Source organism: Pectinophora gossypiella, chromosome 27 (assembly GCF_024362695.1).
Source record: "Pectinophora gossypiella chromosome 27, ilPecGoss1.1, whole genome shotgun sequence".
In the NCBI taxonomy this organism is placed as follows: Eukaryota; Metazoa; Arthropoda; class Insecta; order Lepidoptera; family Gelechiidae; genus Pectinophora; species Pectinophora gossypiella.
Window position 1 is genome coordinate 5,473,095 of NC_065430.1, and position 15,567 is coordinate 5,488,661.

At 39.7% G+C, this 15,567-nt stretch overlaps 1 protein-coding gene across 2 annotated transcripts in view; it reads left to right on the forward strand.

Annotated features, from left to right (window-relative positions):
- The first annotated feature begins 246 nt into the window (after positions 1–246).
- Positions 247–15,567, forward strand: part of LOC126378821 (ATP-citrate synthase) — a 55,130-nt gene continuing 39,809 nt past the window's right edge. Inside the window, exon 1 of one of the 2 annotated variants that reach the window (XM_050027242.1) lies at positions 247–384. The gene's annotated coding sequence lies outside the window, so the exon portion shown is untranslated. Of the gene's footprint in view, positions 385–5,810; positions 5,957–15,567 lie in introns of those variants that run through there. The other variant, XM_050027241.1, reaches the window with a different exon arrangement.

Genomic DNA, 15,567 nt, shown 5'->3' on the forward strand with positions numbered 1-15,567 from the left:
ATCTCTTTCAGTGGACTTCCACCCATATTTGCAAAAATAAGACGCAATCGAATTTTCGTTCGGAAATGCCTGACTATCATATTTAATGGTTATTTAAAAATTGAAAGTACCTAACAATAAATCATTATAAATATAAATTAATATCACCCATCATGAAAAATATAACCAACGTTTTAAAGAAAATTGGAAGGAAAATCCTTAGCTTTCGATACTTTCCGAACGTATGTTACACAAACATGGCCGCGTTGCAAACGTCAGACAGTCGGTGACATCGGGATCGGCGTTCGGCCTCGGAAGTAGTAATTTACAATTTCTATTCAAATATTTTATCAGCAGTTCTTTGTGTGATTCGTGCCCCTCTTGACGACAGTCCGGCGTGTGTCGGTAAGTCCTGCTACACCTATTTTACATTCTACATTGATATAAAGCTAGAGGTTACCCGCGTATGCGCGATCGGCGTCGACGTACGATTATCAATAATTTATCAATTTTTTTATCTATATTATGAATGTTGATTTATAAAATTCGATGATATAAACCCTTTATTGTAATTTGTAACGATTTAGTGATTACGGTAATTTGATTGTAGTGATTTATCGTCGATTTTGGGAGGTATATAACTTGCGCGCGTAGCTTTCTTAATTCTTACTGGATGAACGGCCAAGTGCCACTATGAAACAACTGGATAAATCCTTCCTTGTTTTTTTATGTCAATCATAACAGGAAAATATGAAACTATACATATCTAAAACAAATATTATGATTAAAAATGTGTGGTGTGTGGTGGTCATTGTTGTGAAACTTTATCATAGAATGAAATTTTCTAATTCAAGAACCCTCACTTTGCAAACTTAGACACCTAACTTTTTCCTATGCTTCCTAAATAGTAGGCACCTATCTAATTGGACTACAATTTTTTTTTTTAATAGCAGTATTAGTTTTGAATAAAGAACATAAATACAAAATAATCTTTTGTCTATGTAGGTCATACCAATGATGTGCCATTCCTGGCAGTAAAAAGACACATAACTTATTTTTTTTTTAATTATTATTTTTTTAATTAAAGCATTAGCATAAAATATATGCTTCATAATATTAATCTAGCCTACAAGCTAATAAGCAATTTATTATCTTTAACCTACACAAAAATACAATGAAAAAAAAACTATAAATAAAATATTATTTCTTAAGAGTTTGTCCACTAACTTATCTTAAATTAATTTAAGGGGAAGACACTTCTTCGAACCCAGGGCCTCCGGATCGTGAGCCCAACGCTCAACCACTGGACCACGGTGGCCATTCTTGCTATTAAAGACTTTCACTGGTCATAACAGTATGACCTAGTAATGTTTCACAACATGTAAAGTTGCATAGGCCATGTTTCTACGTAGGAAAATGCACAAGGAAGTGCAATAGACCTACTAAACATCATTTGGTATTGGTATTCGCCAGCCGTTTTCCGCAACTCGGCGTCTGAGCGCCTATTTTGCGTGCCTGAAATAGCTGCATTAATCCAGCTAGTTGCTGACCACTTCGGAGAGGCACCCCATCAGGCCAAGGTGCCTGACCTATAGTAGACAAAAAAACAAACTGTATTATTGCAAAAGAAACTGCCTTCCATCTATTTCTTATTGTGTGGATTGTGAGGTGGAATACCAGCCTCATCAACCCTGGTGTCAGGGTTATTATTGAGCCGCCAAAAGCCCCTGACATGACTCATGTAACAACTACTTAGTTACATAAATAAGTAGTAACCGGGACCAACAGCTTAACGTGCCTTCCGAAGCACGGATCATCGTCCATGTCATCCTGGAATGCATGGGAGTCACAGTACAGCGGGTACAAATCCTCAAAGGAATGGGGTCCCTCTGTGAAGGCACAGGAGGCTTCTGAACTTTTGGAAGATCGGTTGGCTTACGTAGTCAACAATTACACGCATAATGGGCTACCTTAGAGTCTAAATGCAGAAAACAGAGCCCACTAACATAACAAACATAACATAACAGTGATAGTAATGTGTATAAGAACACATGAACAAAGTGTCTTCACCTTAAATTAAACTCTTAAGAAATAATGTAGTATTTACTTTAGTCAACAACCGCACTAATAATGGGCCATCTTAGAGTCAAAATGCGGAAATCTGAGCTCACAAATGTAAACATATAAGCATAAATAATTCTGTTAGAAATAAAGTTCAATTATGGTACTGATTCCAGTACACACAATCTAATTTTATTTTAAGTTATACCTGTCATTTTCGTATCCGCCGAAAAGGAAAGGGACGGGTAAACGACAGGCATAAAATTTATAATAAGTACCTATAACGTCAGTTTTAGGCAGAAACTTAGGGTGGTATTGGTGCTAATTCCTGTAAATACCATCTAATTTTATTTTAAGTTATATCTGTCATTTTCTTATCCGCCGAAAAGGAAAGGGACGGGTAATCGACAAACATAAAATTTATGGAACACACGTCAATTTTAAGCACAAATCTAAACCAACCGTCTAAAAATTTTACATCCGTCAATAACCCGACATAGTTAAGTAGACAGCAGGTCAAACGGATTGCATACCAGCGATGTACCTTTTGATTCGCCCGGGTTATTCATTCATTTACTCATTCTTCCTAAAATTAAGAGCTGTGAATCATCCGTCCCTTTCCTTTTCGACGGATATGAAAATGACGGATATAACTTAAAATAAAATTAGGCGGTGTCTGCAGGAATCGGGGCCACTAATAAACTAATCTCAGCTGAGACTGCCCTCAAGACCATGCTCAAGTCACTGTTTTTATATAAGAACAGACACATTGACATGATCTTGAGAGCAGTCTCGAAGCTAAGATTAGTTTATTAATGGCCCCGATTCCTGCAGACACCGCCTAATTTTATTTTAGGTTATATCCGTCATTTTCGTATCCGTCGAAAAGGAAAGGGACGGATGATTCACAGCTCTTAATTTTAGGAAGAATGAGTAAATTAATGTGTCGGGTTATTGACTGACGTAAAATTTTTAGACGGTTGTTTTAGATTTGTGCTTAAAATTGACGTGTGTTCCATAAATTTTATGCTTGTCGATTACCCGTCCCTTTCCTTTTCGGCGGATAAGAAAAGGACAGATATAACTTAAAATAAAATTAGATGGTATTTACAGGAATTAGCACCAATACCACCCTTAAACAACCCGCGCAAAATTTCTCAGGCGAATAACCCTACCAATTTAAGCTGACAACACATGTTAAACGGGTTGCCTATTAGCGAGATGCCTATGTGATTTGCCCGGGTTATTCGGTCATTTTAAAATAAACAGTTGTCAATCATTCGACCTTTTCCGCCGAAAAGGAAGTAAGAAAACGACAGGTATGGCTTAAATTAGGTCGGTAGGTTTTACCTAAATAAACTTTTTTATTATTATTATTCAACAACTATTTTCGCAGCAACTTTCGCAAAGGCCGGTCATAGGATGGGTGACCACAAAAAAAAAGTTTTCATCTCGAGCTCCTCCGTGCTTCGGAAGGCACGTTAAGCCGTTGGTCCCGGTTGCATTAGCAGTCGTTAATAACCACCAATCCGCACTGGGCCCGCGTGGTGGTTTAAGGCCCGATCTCCCTATCCATCCATAGGGAAGGCCCGTGCCCCTGCAGTGGGGACGTTAATGGGCTGGTGATGATGATGATTATTATTATTAAATTAGGAGGTGCCTGCAGGAATCGGGACAATGTCAAGTAAATGACCTATTTGCGTGCACAACTTGTTGTGGATTACATAAGTTTTCTAACTTTCATGGCCTATCACCTATCCACCTCTATCGGTCGCGGGGACGGGCCGACATTGGAGCGACATTGCCAGGGTCGCCGCCTATCTCGGGTCACAAGGAAGCATGCTACAGACACGTTGCGCTCGTTGTGCGGCGCTTAGATATGAAAGTCGTGTTTTGTGTAATTTATCGGAAGTCGGTGCATGTTTTTCACATTACGCCGAGTGAAGAAAAAAAAATTTTTTTTTTTTTCGTTTTTTTTTTTTATATAGTAAAGTGACGAGTCGAGTTCGAATCGCAGCTCGTCCTCGGAATCGTCCAGTGGTTGAGGGTTGGGGTCGCGATCCGCTGGTCCCGATTTGGAATCTATGGGACACACACACACACTTAGTGATCCCTAGTTTTGTTTAGGACAAAACATACAGCCAGAAGCCTTAACCTCTCATATGCCGAGATACCAGACACAATAGATTTTACATTGTGTCTGGTCGAGATCCGCGTTCCGGCATTTAAGGGGTTAATAGAGGCATGAGGGGCCTCTGTGCGCCACTAAAACCCAGTCATAATAACTGCTTATGGTTAGTCCACCGATCGCATGTTTGGGCACAAAATTAACAAAAAAAAAAACAGGCAGGTCACTCGATTCTCCGTGCTTCGGAGGGCGCAAGTCGGTACCGGCTACTATTTACTTGAAGTAAACATAATAATAATAATAAAAAAATAATAAAAATATAACCAACAATAACAACCAATAATTCATTGATTAAGGTAATTTTGACTTAATAAAGGTAAAAATTTACCTAATCATCATCTTCTTCCTGTTCTTAATCTACCTGAAGATTTGACAGGTCCGGATTTTTACAGAAGCGACTGCCTGTGAAGGAAAAACCAGCCCAATACAGGCTACGTCACTTACCTCCGAAAATGCATTTCTCGGGAATGTGGGTTTACTCACGATGTTTTCCTTCATCGCTGAGCACGTACAATCCAAACACGAATTCGAAAACAAATTCGACGATCATTGGTTTAGGCCTGTGCTGGATTCGAAGCTGCGACCTCAAAGTGAGAGGCAAGCCTTCAGCACGCCGCCCTATATTTCTGCCCCGTGACCTCTCAACCCAATTCGTATTGATCTGTGTCTTAACATCTGCTTTGTTACTCCATTCTCTATCCCAAATACAGTAGTGTTTCATTCTCGACTGACAATCCCGCATAAATAACATAAAGACAATATTTTTTTCTTTATAAATAACAGTCTGTAAATTATTAAGATAACTAAAACTTACATAACATAAACAGCTTATACACGTCTCACTGCTGGGCACAGGCCTCCCCTCAATCAACCGGGGGGGTTATGGAGCATACTCCACCACGGTGCTCGACTGCGGGTTGGTTGAGGTGTTTTTACGGCTGATAGCCGGGACCAACGGCTTAACGTGCCCTTACCAAACAAAGGATAGTCTCACAAAGTGATTTTGACTATGTTCCCATCGGGAATCGAACCCGGACCACTAAAACATAACTAACTATTAAGAATAATTTAGATGATGATGATGATTATGATGATGATGATATCCTCCGTCGACGGCGACACCCTTAGCTAGTGTTACCCTGGGCTCTTGCATGGGCGCGGGCGTGACTAGCAAAACCAAATTTAGTTTTGAAAGTCCTGTAGTCCTGTATAATTTAGATAAACGGTGTGGTGACTTGGGATCAGCTATAATTATAGATGTCGCCTATAACATTAATCCCTCTGTCGGATTTCACGAAATGGCTGGGAAGACATGAATTTCAACGTGTTCTGTTTTTTATTCGTTCCCAGAACAGTATAGAAAGTCTGCAGCACTTCTTATTTCGTGAGGGTTATAAGGTCGATTACCAACAAACACTTACTGATATCAGCACATCGGATGTCACTCCAAAAATACGGTGTGTTCACACGAAAATCTCCCTAAAGCGAGTTCAAGTTCATAAGTTCATTCGTTTAGCACGCGAGTGTCCACCGTCCGCTGTCACGACCGGCGTGACGCAGGCCTCTGCGCGTACGCACGTCACCCATCCTCGCCCGCCAGCTACAATTCAGTTCCTCGCCGGCAGCCGCACGGAGCGGTCGTGTCTTTATATTTAATAAAACGCGAGTGTTATCACGCGTTGTTACTGTTTTAATTTTTATCCAAGGAGCCGAAGGAGCTGTTAGGATGTGAGTGGTTTATTATTAATTTTGAATTGTTTTTATTGCGGTAAAGTTTTTGGATATTGTTATTTATGTTAATTAAGGTCTGGTTCGAGCGAAAGTGTGTAACGTAGCCAACTTGTTGCCCCCGGAATGGATTTGTCTGCGTTTCGATGTTTATAATAATGTTCAGGTTATAGAAGGAACTAGGTCGTGTAACGTTACGTTCAAGGACAAGTTAAGAGATGAAATACCTATCTTGTATACCTGGTTCCACGTTGTTTATCATCCTGAACATTGATGTTCCCGCGTTAGAAACATTCCTGACAGGAAAAAGGCGAAAAAGTTGTGTAAAAAGAGATTTATTACAATACAAAACAAATACACTTTATTGCACCAAAATAAAAAGAAATAATTACAAAAAGACTCTTAACTAAGTATATGGCAGATGGCGGCCTTATCGCATAAAGCGATCTCTTCCAGACATGGTTGTCTGGTACGTTATTACGTAGCCTAGTTTTTTGTTTTTTGACGTGACTTATTGTAGATTTGCCGCAGATGGCATTAACTACTTGGCCGGACAAATGGGGAGGGCTGAAGGCTCTCACCCGGTAAGCCTTTAGGCAGATAGGATCAGAGTACAAGAAAACAATTTGATAAAAAAAAATAGCCTGGTGGTGTAGTGGTTAGAGCGTTAGGCTCCCGATCTGGAGGTCCGGGTTCGAGTCAAGCTTGAATGACCCTGAGTGTCCGAAAAAGTAAAATGATTCCGTGCTTTGGAGGGCAAGTTTAAGCCGTTGGTCCCGGCTATTAGCCGTAAAAACACCACCAACCCGCAATGGAGCAGCGTGGTGGAGTATGCCCCAAACCCCCTCCGGTTGATTGGGGGAGGCCTGTGTCCAGCAGTGGGACGTATATAGGATGTTTATGTTATGTGTACTCTTAAAAAAAAACCATACATAGTCCATGAGAACTAAATATTTTAACAAACAAGTTAATTTGTCCTGTTGAACAGGCGGAGAGAGTATATAAAAAAAAACTTAACTATAATTACATAAAAAAAGGAAAGACATCGCATCGGTTTGTAACATTGTTTACAAGTGTGGAATAATGCGGGAAGGTAGTAACAAAACTACTATGTATATTGACATTTGTAACATGTACGGTCATGAGCAATATAATGTACCCACTTTAGGACTCTGTCGCACTAACATATTTGACATTTAGTGAGACTTACAGTTCGATTTGTCAAAAAAGTTAATGTGACATGGTACCAAAGTGTATACATATTAATGCTCGTGACCGTGCTTGTACAGTCATGTCATGAGCAATATAATGTACCCACTTGAGGACTCTGTCGCACTAACATATTTGACATTTATTGAGACTTACAGTTCAATTTGTCAAAAAAGTTAATGTGACATGGTACCAAAGTGTATACATATTAATGCTCGTGACCGTGCTTGTACAGTCATGTCATGAGCAATATAATGTACACACTTTAGGACTCTGTCGCACTAACATATTTGATATTTAGTGAGACTTACAGTTCAATTTGTCAAAAAATTTTAATGTGACATGGTACCAAAGTGTATACATATTAGTGCTCGTGACCGTATTTACACGTGTAGTTTTGATAAAGACATTCTTGTCATCATCATCCTAGCATTATCCCGTTTTAACAGGGTCCGCTTACCTAACCTGAAGATTTGACAGGTCCGGTTTTTTACAGAAGCGACTGCCTGACTGACCGTCCAACCCGCGAAGGGAAAACCGACCTAATAATGGTCAGGTCATTTACGTTCGAAACGCATTTCTCGGGGATGTGGGTTTTCCTCACCATGTTTTCCTTCACCGCTGAGCACGTGATAATCATATAGGTACCTAATACCCCAACGTGAATGAAAGACTCCAGGCTACGTTCACCAAAAACAATATAGATGGCGTTGTACAGCTTTAAAGTGCTAATTACCTATTTTCTCATTACTCGGGTTAGTACATAATTATTCCAAAATACAATGTAATGGCAGAAACATACATAACATATATATAAACTGCCTATATACGTCCCACTGCTGGGCACAGGCCTCCTCTCAATCAACCGGAGGAGGTATGGAGCATACTCCACCACGCTGCTCCAATGCGGGTTGGTGGAGGTGTTTTTACGGCTAATAGCCGGGACCAACGGCTTAACGTGCCCTCCGAAGCACGGAATCATCTTACTTTTTCGGACAATCAGGTGATTCAAGCCTGAAAAATCCTTACCAAACAAAGGACAGTCTGACAAAGTGATTTCGACAATGTCCCCATCGGGAATCGAACCCGGACCTCCAGATCGTGAGCTTAACGCTCTAGCCACTAGACCACGGAGACTGTTTGGCTGAAACATATGTAAAATAATTGTTGCTTGTTGTTTGGATCACATTATGTATAGATTTATGTTGCTACCTATATTACTTCTCCTTGTCTTGATCAGAAGAATAATGGGTGGAAGATGTAACTGTGCCTGGGTGTAAATTGTCATTTGACGGCTCGATAGTAACCCTGACACCAGGGTTGATGGGATTGGTAATCCACCTCACAACCCACACGACAGAAGAAGAAGATTTATACACAAAAACTAAGATAAAAGATGCATATTTGCCCCGATTCCTGCAGACACCTTCTAATTTTACTTTTAAGTTGTACCTGTCATTTTATTATCCGCCGAAAAGGAAAGGGACGGATGATCGACAGCTCTTAATTTTAGGAAGGATGAGTAAATAAAAGTTTTCATCTCGAGTTCCTCCGTGCTTCGGAAGACACGTTAAGCCGTTGGTCCCGGCTGCATTAGCAGTCGTTAATAACCATCAATCCGCACTGGGCCCGCGTGGTGGTTTAAGGCCCGATCTCCCTATCCATCTATAGGGAAGGCCCGTGCCCCAGCAGTGGGGACGTTAATGGGCTGATGAAGATGAGTAAATGAATGAATAACCCGGGCGAATCAAAAAGGTATCTCGCTGGTATGCGAACCGTTTGACATGTGCTGTCGTCAACTTAATTCTGTCGGGTTATTGGCCAGTGTAAAATTTTTAGACGGTTGTTTTAGATTTGTGCTTAAAATTGACGTGTGTTCCATAAATTTTATGCTTGTCGATTACCCGTCCCTTTCCTTTTCGGCGGTTAAAAAAATGACATATATAACTTAAAATAAAATTAGATGGTATTTACAGGACCAATGGTGCTAATTCCTGTAAATACCATCTAATTTTATTTTAAGTCTGAATCATCCCCTTCAGTATTCGTTACGATGTCACTAACACCCTGTATAATTTTGTACTTACTGTTGCTTACTAGTCAAGGGTACGGAACCCTTCGTGCGCGTCCTACTCGCACTTGGCCGGTTTTTTTTTACCAAGGTCACGCAGTATTTGTCGCGCGCGACGATGAATCGACACTATCTACTATCTTCCAGTACATAATTCACACAAACATTATGGTAATTCTAAACACAGTTTTAGCATTTCTTTACGTAATTTTATTTTAAGATTAGATAGATAGATAGATAAAAACATTTAATTGGTCTACAGACACACATGCATACAAAAAGAAAAAGATTAGATACAGACAACCCATCAACAGAGACGAAGCTCTGTATTAAACACGCCAGGTATGTACAGTCGTGAGCAATATAATGTACCCACTATAGGACTTTGTCGCACTAACATATTTGACATTTAGTAAGACTTACAGTTCGATTTGTCAAAAAAGTTAATATGACATGGTACCAAAGTGTATACATATTATTGCTCGTGACCGTATGTGTGCTGTAGCAGCGCAAATCGGTCATAGCTTCCAAAAGTATTGACAATCGTCACCACTGTCTTAATTTTATTTTGTTAAATCAAAATGGGGCCTAACACCCTTATATTGCCAACCTGTTGTCGTTATTGAAATCGAGCAAAAAAAGGCAATAAAATCAAATCAAATATACTTTATTGCAAACAACATACAAGACAAATTTACACAAATGGATGACAGATACAGTATAAACAGTGGAAAGGGAACAAAAACGAGAGCCCTCTCGTACAACAAACGCGATTTTTTTTGTAAATACTTATTTTGTTTTTTTAGTATTTGTTGTTGTAGCGGCAACTCCTCCGTGCTTCGGAAGGCACGTTAAACCGTTGGTCCCGGCTGCATTAGCAGTCGTTAATAACCATCAATCCGCACTGGGCCCGCGTGATGGTTTAAGGCCCGTTGTCCCTATCCATCCATAGGGAAGGCCCGTGCCCCAGCAGTGGCTACGTTAATTGGCTGATGATGATGAATTTCAACTGTCTAGCTGTCGTTGTTCTTGAGTTACAGCCTGGTTACGGACGGACGGACAGACAGCGAAGTCGTAGTAATAGGGTCCCGTTTTTATCCTTACTACGGAACCCTCATCGTCATCAATTTAAGAGCCACGCTCTTGTATGTGCAGCATTTCCATGCTACTTTTTAGGGACCGTATTTTTAACGACCTCTGTGGTCCAGTGGTTGAGCGTTAGGCTCATGATCCGGAGGTACTCGGTTCGATTCCCGGTGGGGACATATCACAAAAAATACTTTGTGGTCCCTAGTTTGGTTAGGACATTACAGGCTCTGTAATAGATTACTCTGGGCGCCATCCCACTTGCGTCAGACAGAGTACTGCGGGGCGGAAGGCAAGAGGAAAACCACTGCCCTATTTTCTCCCTTCTTCTTCTATCGTGTGGATTGTGAGGTGAATTACCAACCTCATCAACACTGGTGTCAGGGTTATTACTAAGCCGCCATAGGCCCCTGACATGACTCAGTAACGACTCATACTTACATCAGTAAGTAATAAACGGGACCAACGGCTTAACGTGCCTTCCGAAGCACGGATCTTTATTTACTTTTTTGGACAATCAGGTGATCAGCCTGTAATGTCCTAACCAAACTAGGGATCACAAAGTGATTTTTTAATACACTTTATTGCACTAAAATAAAAAAAAAGAAATAGTTATAAAAAGGCTCTTTATGTATTCGACATACTTATTGTTTTCACATATTAAAACAGAATAATACGATTACGAATGTATGCCGAAACGGTTCCACCTCAGCATAATGCCATAGCCTAGACTATGACGCTGATTTTCCGTTGGTAAGAAATCAGAATCATTTAATCAACGTAATTATCATGGATAAACCTAAACTTGTTGAAGGTCAATGTAACATTTTTGAATTTACGTCATTTCGCAAGGTGTTATGGCTGAGGAGAAGAAATGACAAGAAACTGCAACAGCAACACATATTTTAAAAACCAATGAGGGTATACATTACAAGTTATTTCATAACTAGAGAAACACATTAAATACCAGTCATTTTTATCATTTAGGTAGTCATTAATCTTATAATAAGCTTTTTTAATAGGTAATCAGGAAACACATTAAACAAAAAATGGACACGAAGTCTAAAAGAGACTTAACTAGGTAGATGGGAAATGGCGGCCTTTTGGTTTGGAACGAATTTTTCCAGACAACCATAAGGCGAGGAAATATGTAAAAAAAAATCAAAGATTGCGGGTAACGCATTGGTGCAAGTTCGGTGCAGGGGTTCGAATCGACGCTCCCCGTTTGAGACGCCGGTGATAATTTTGTAACCGGGACCAACGGCTTAACCTGCCTTCCGAAGCACGGATCATCTTACTTTTGGACAATCAGGTGATCAGCCTGTAATGTCCTAACCAAACTAGGGATCGCAAAGTGATTTTTGTGATTTGTCCCCACCGGAATTCGAACCCAGGACCTCCAGATCGTGAGCCTAACGCTCTAACCACTAGACCACGGAGGCTGTTAAAACTGTGTCCACATAGATAAAAACCCCTAAAATAAGTAAAGATTAAAAAAAAATATATAAACTTCTTTTTTGCAAGGTTCGAGTCGTATGTCTGTTTGTTCTAAGTTCTGTACTTTGCCGTTTGTTTAGTAATAACGTCATAACTGGTTTTATTGGTGGCATAAGCACTTTGGTACATACGTACAAGTACATATGGGTGTTAGTGTAGTGACTCTGTAACGAATACTGAGGGAGATGGTTCAGTTCGTGATTCTGAGTTGATAACAAATGGAATTTTCCGAGAGGAAATACCACTTGATATCAACTCAGAATCTAATCTGAATCACCCGTCAAAGTTTTCGTTACGATGTCATAACAGGCTGTATATCTATTTCATATCAAAAAATCCGTACCATACAGATTTTTTATTCGACAAAACAATAGATTGATTATTGATTACTTGTTTGGCATTTTAGCACGCATTTAAGCAACCTATTTTAATGAGAGTATTGAGTAAAGGCGGCGGGGAACGAAACGCCGCTCTTTTGTAATGTTGCTATAATTGTTGCCTACCTACGTTATTAGGTCGAATTCTACACACGCAACAGGACACAGAAACAACAGACAACACGCGATATTTAGATATTCTACTTATCGTGAAAGAAAGAAGAAGAAAGAAAATCATTTATTTTAGAAATAAGTAGATGGTACCCACTTTAGGACTCTGTCGCACTAACATATTTGACATTTAGTGAGACTTGTAGTTTAATTTGTCTGAAACTTAATGTGACATGGTACCAAAGTGTATACATATTAATGCTCGTGACCGTACATTGCTGTATCTTCATCATCATCATGATCATCAGTCCATGAATGTCCCCACTGCTGGGGCACGGGCCTTCCCTATGGATGGACAGGGAGATCGAGCCTTAAACCATCACGCGGGCCCAGTGCGGATTGGTGGTTATTAACGACTGCTAATGCAGCCGGGACCAACGGCTTAACGTGCCAGCTGTATCTTATTTTTATTTTGATAACCAACAGCTTATAAAACAGAACATTTAACAAAGTATTTAACAAACCAACTTAAGCTACTTAAAGGTTACCCTAGATAAGTTATACGGATGGAAAGGACATTGTCATTATGGGCAGAGTTATGCCTTGCCTTTTGTTGGAGCTCTTAAGTAGAGGATGGTAGTGACATCGTACCGAATACTGAGGGGATGAATCAGGTCATGATTCTGAGTTAATATCAAGTGGAATTTCCTGTTAGAAAATTAATAGAGAATAAATTATAAAGAATAGAATAGTGAACAAAATACTGAATTAAACCTTATCTCTAAAAAGAGACGTGAGCTCGGCAAGATGTTGTGACACTCCGACATTGAGGGAGAGCCACAACGCTGATTTTCAGCTGAGACCCAACAACCGTGTGGGTTCTGAAGTGGAATACCAACCTCATCAACCCTGGTGTCAGGGTTATTAAATGCCAAAGGCCTCTGGCATGGCGCACTGTAACTACTACATACTTACATTAGTAAGTAGTAACCGGGACCAACAGCTTAACGTGCTTTCCGAAGCACGGATCATCTTACTTTCAGACAATCAGGTGATCAGCCTGCAATGTCCTAACCAAACTAGGGATCAAGTGATTTTTGGTGTGCGTCAAGCTAGCGGCCTCAAAAAAAAAATGGGCACGAAAAAATAATTTGACCATACCAAAAAATAGTACTCTTACTGAAAAAAATAGTACCTGTTGTAAAAAAATTAGTACCATCACGGTTCTGGATTTATAGCCATGTTTTATTGCACTTGCTAGCTTGACGGTGAGCGAAATTTGGCGAGAGTTAACGACAAGGTCTTTCGCTTTGATTTAAACGCCAAAAAATAGTATCGAAATAGTACTCACCCCCTGCAAAATACCGAAAGTAGTACTTCAACGGTTCCAAAGTTATAAAGGTAGTTCTTTGATCCCGCTAGCTTGACGTTTTGAAAATACCTATTATCTGGGGAATGCTTGCATACTTCAGTTTGTAACTAATGTCAATAAACTCGTATGAAATAGTACTCCCTACCATCATAATTTGGACCTGATTCTCTTTGTAGAAATATGTCAAAAAGTCATTATAACCTATGTCATACATTTATCAAGACGAGTACAGTCGCGAACAAAATTATTACACATGGTCAAGAATGTTGTCAGATTTCAGTATTTTTCCCCATTTTTGGGTAAAAATTGGTGAAGTGCCAGGGTTGTTAGATGAAAGTAATATCATTGTTGAAACTCTTTGAGTTATACTACAAATACTGCAAATTGTTTATTAACAAACACTTCGATCCGTAACAAATTCAACATGAAGGTATAAATTATAAAATAAAAACAGCAGATTAAAAATGTATTATGATGTATTAAAATCACAGATTGTTTTCGATAAGAACTAGACCCATGCAGCCATTTTCTATTAAAATTAGTGCATATGGGTGTATGCAATAGGAATTTTTTGTAATAGCAGCACTGAAGTGCAAAGAAATGGTAGGGTAGACCTCCAAAATGGCAATACTTACGAATAAATTGTGAGGTTATGTAATTGTCTACGTGACTGTATCAACAACAAATGTATGGCATAGGTTATGATGATTTTTTAACATTTCTACAAAGAGAATCGGATCAAAATTATGATGGTAGGGAGTACTATTTCATACGAGTTTATTGACATTAGTTACAAACTGAAGTATGCAAGCATTCCCCAGATAATAGGTATTTTCAAAACGTCAAGCTAGCGGGATCAAAGAACTACCTTTATAACTTTGGAACCGTTGAAGTACTACTTTCGGTATTTTGCAGGGGGTGAGTACTATTTCGATACTATTTTTTGGCGTTTAAATCAAAGCGAAAGACCTTGTCGTTAACTCTCGCCAAATTTCGCTCACCGTCAAGCTAGCAAGTGCAATAAAACATGGCTATAAATCCAGAACCGTGATGGTACTAATTTTTTTACAACAGGTACTATTTTTTTCAATAAGAGTACTATTTTTTGGTATGGTCAAATTATTTTTTCGTGCCCATTTTTTTTTTGAGGCCGCTAGCTTGACGCACACGATTTTTGTGATATGTCCCCACCGGGATTCGAACCTGGGGCCTCCGGATCGTGAGCCCGACGCTCAACCACTGGACCATGGAGGTCGTAGGATAGATGACAAGTGTCTACAACTAGTACGTTTTACCAACCCGCAGTGGAGCAGCGTGGTCGAGTATGCTCCATACCCCCTCTAGTTGATTGAGGGGAGGCCAGTGCCCAGCAGTGGGACGTGCATAAGCTGTTTATGTTATGTTTTTTACGTCTTTAAATAATAATGCTTCTATGCTGTTCTGGGAGCAAATAAAAAACATAGAACACGTTCAGCTGCTTGTCTTCCCGGGCCTGTCGTAAAAACCGACAGAGGGATTGTGTCCTCTAACATGATGGACTAATGTTATGGGCGATAGGCTGATCCCTTATCACCATAAGGTTCATCATATCCAGCTTACGACATCGTATCAACAGTGGCTGCAAGTTGTCTTTGATTACTTGTGGCTCTGCCCACCCCGTTAGGGATTACGGGCGTGAGTTTATATATGTATGTATGTTAAATAATAATAGAATTAGTCAGAAATTAGAATTATTTATTCAACGTAATTATCATAGATAAACGTTGAAGGTCAATCCATTTTTTATCTACGTTTCTCCGCAATTTCTGGGTAATATTCTATTGAATGTTCCTCAGAGGCAACGAAGACATTTTACACCATTACATGTTCCATTCTCCGCTACAAATTA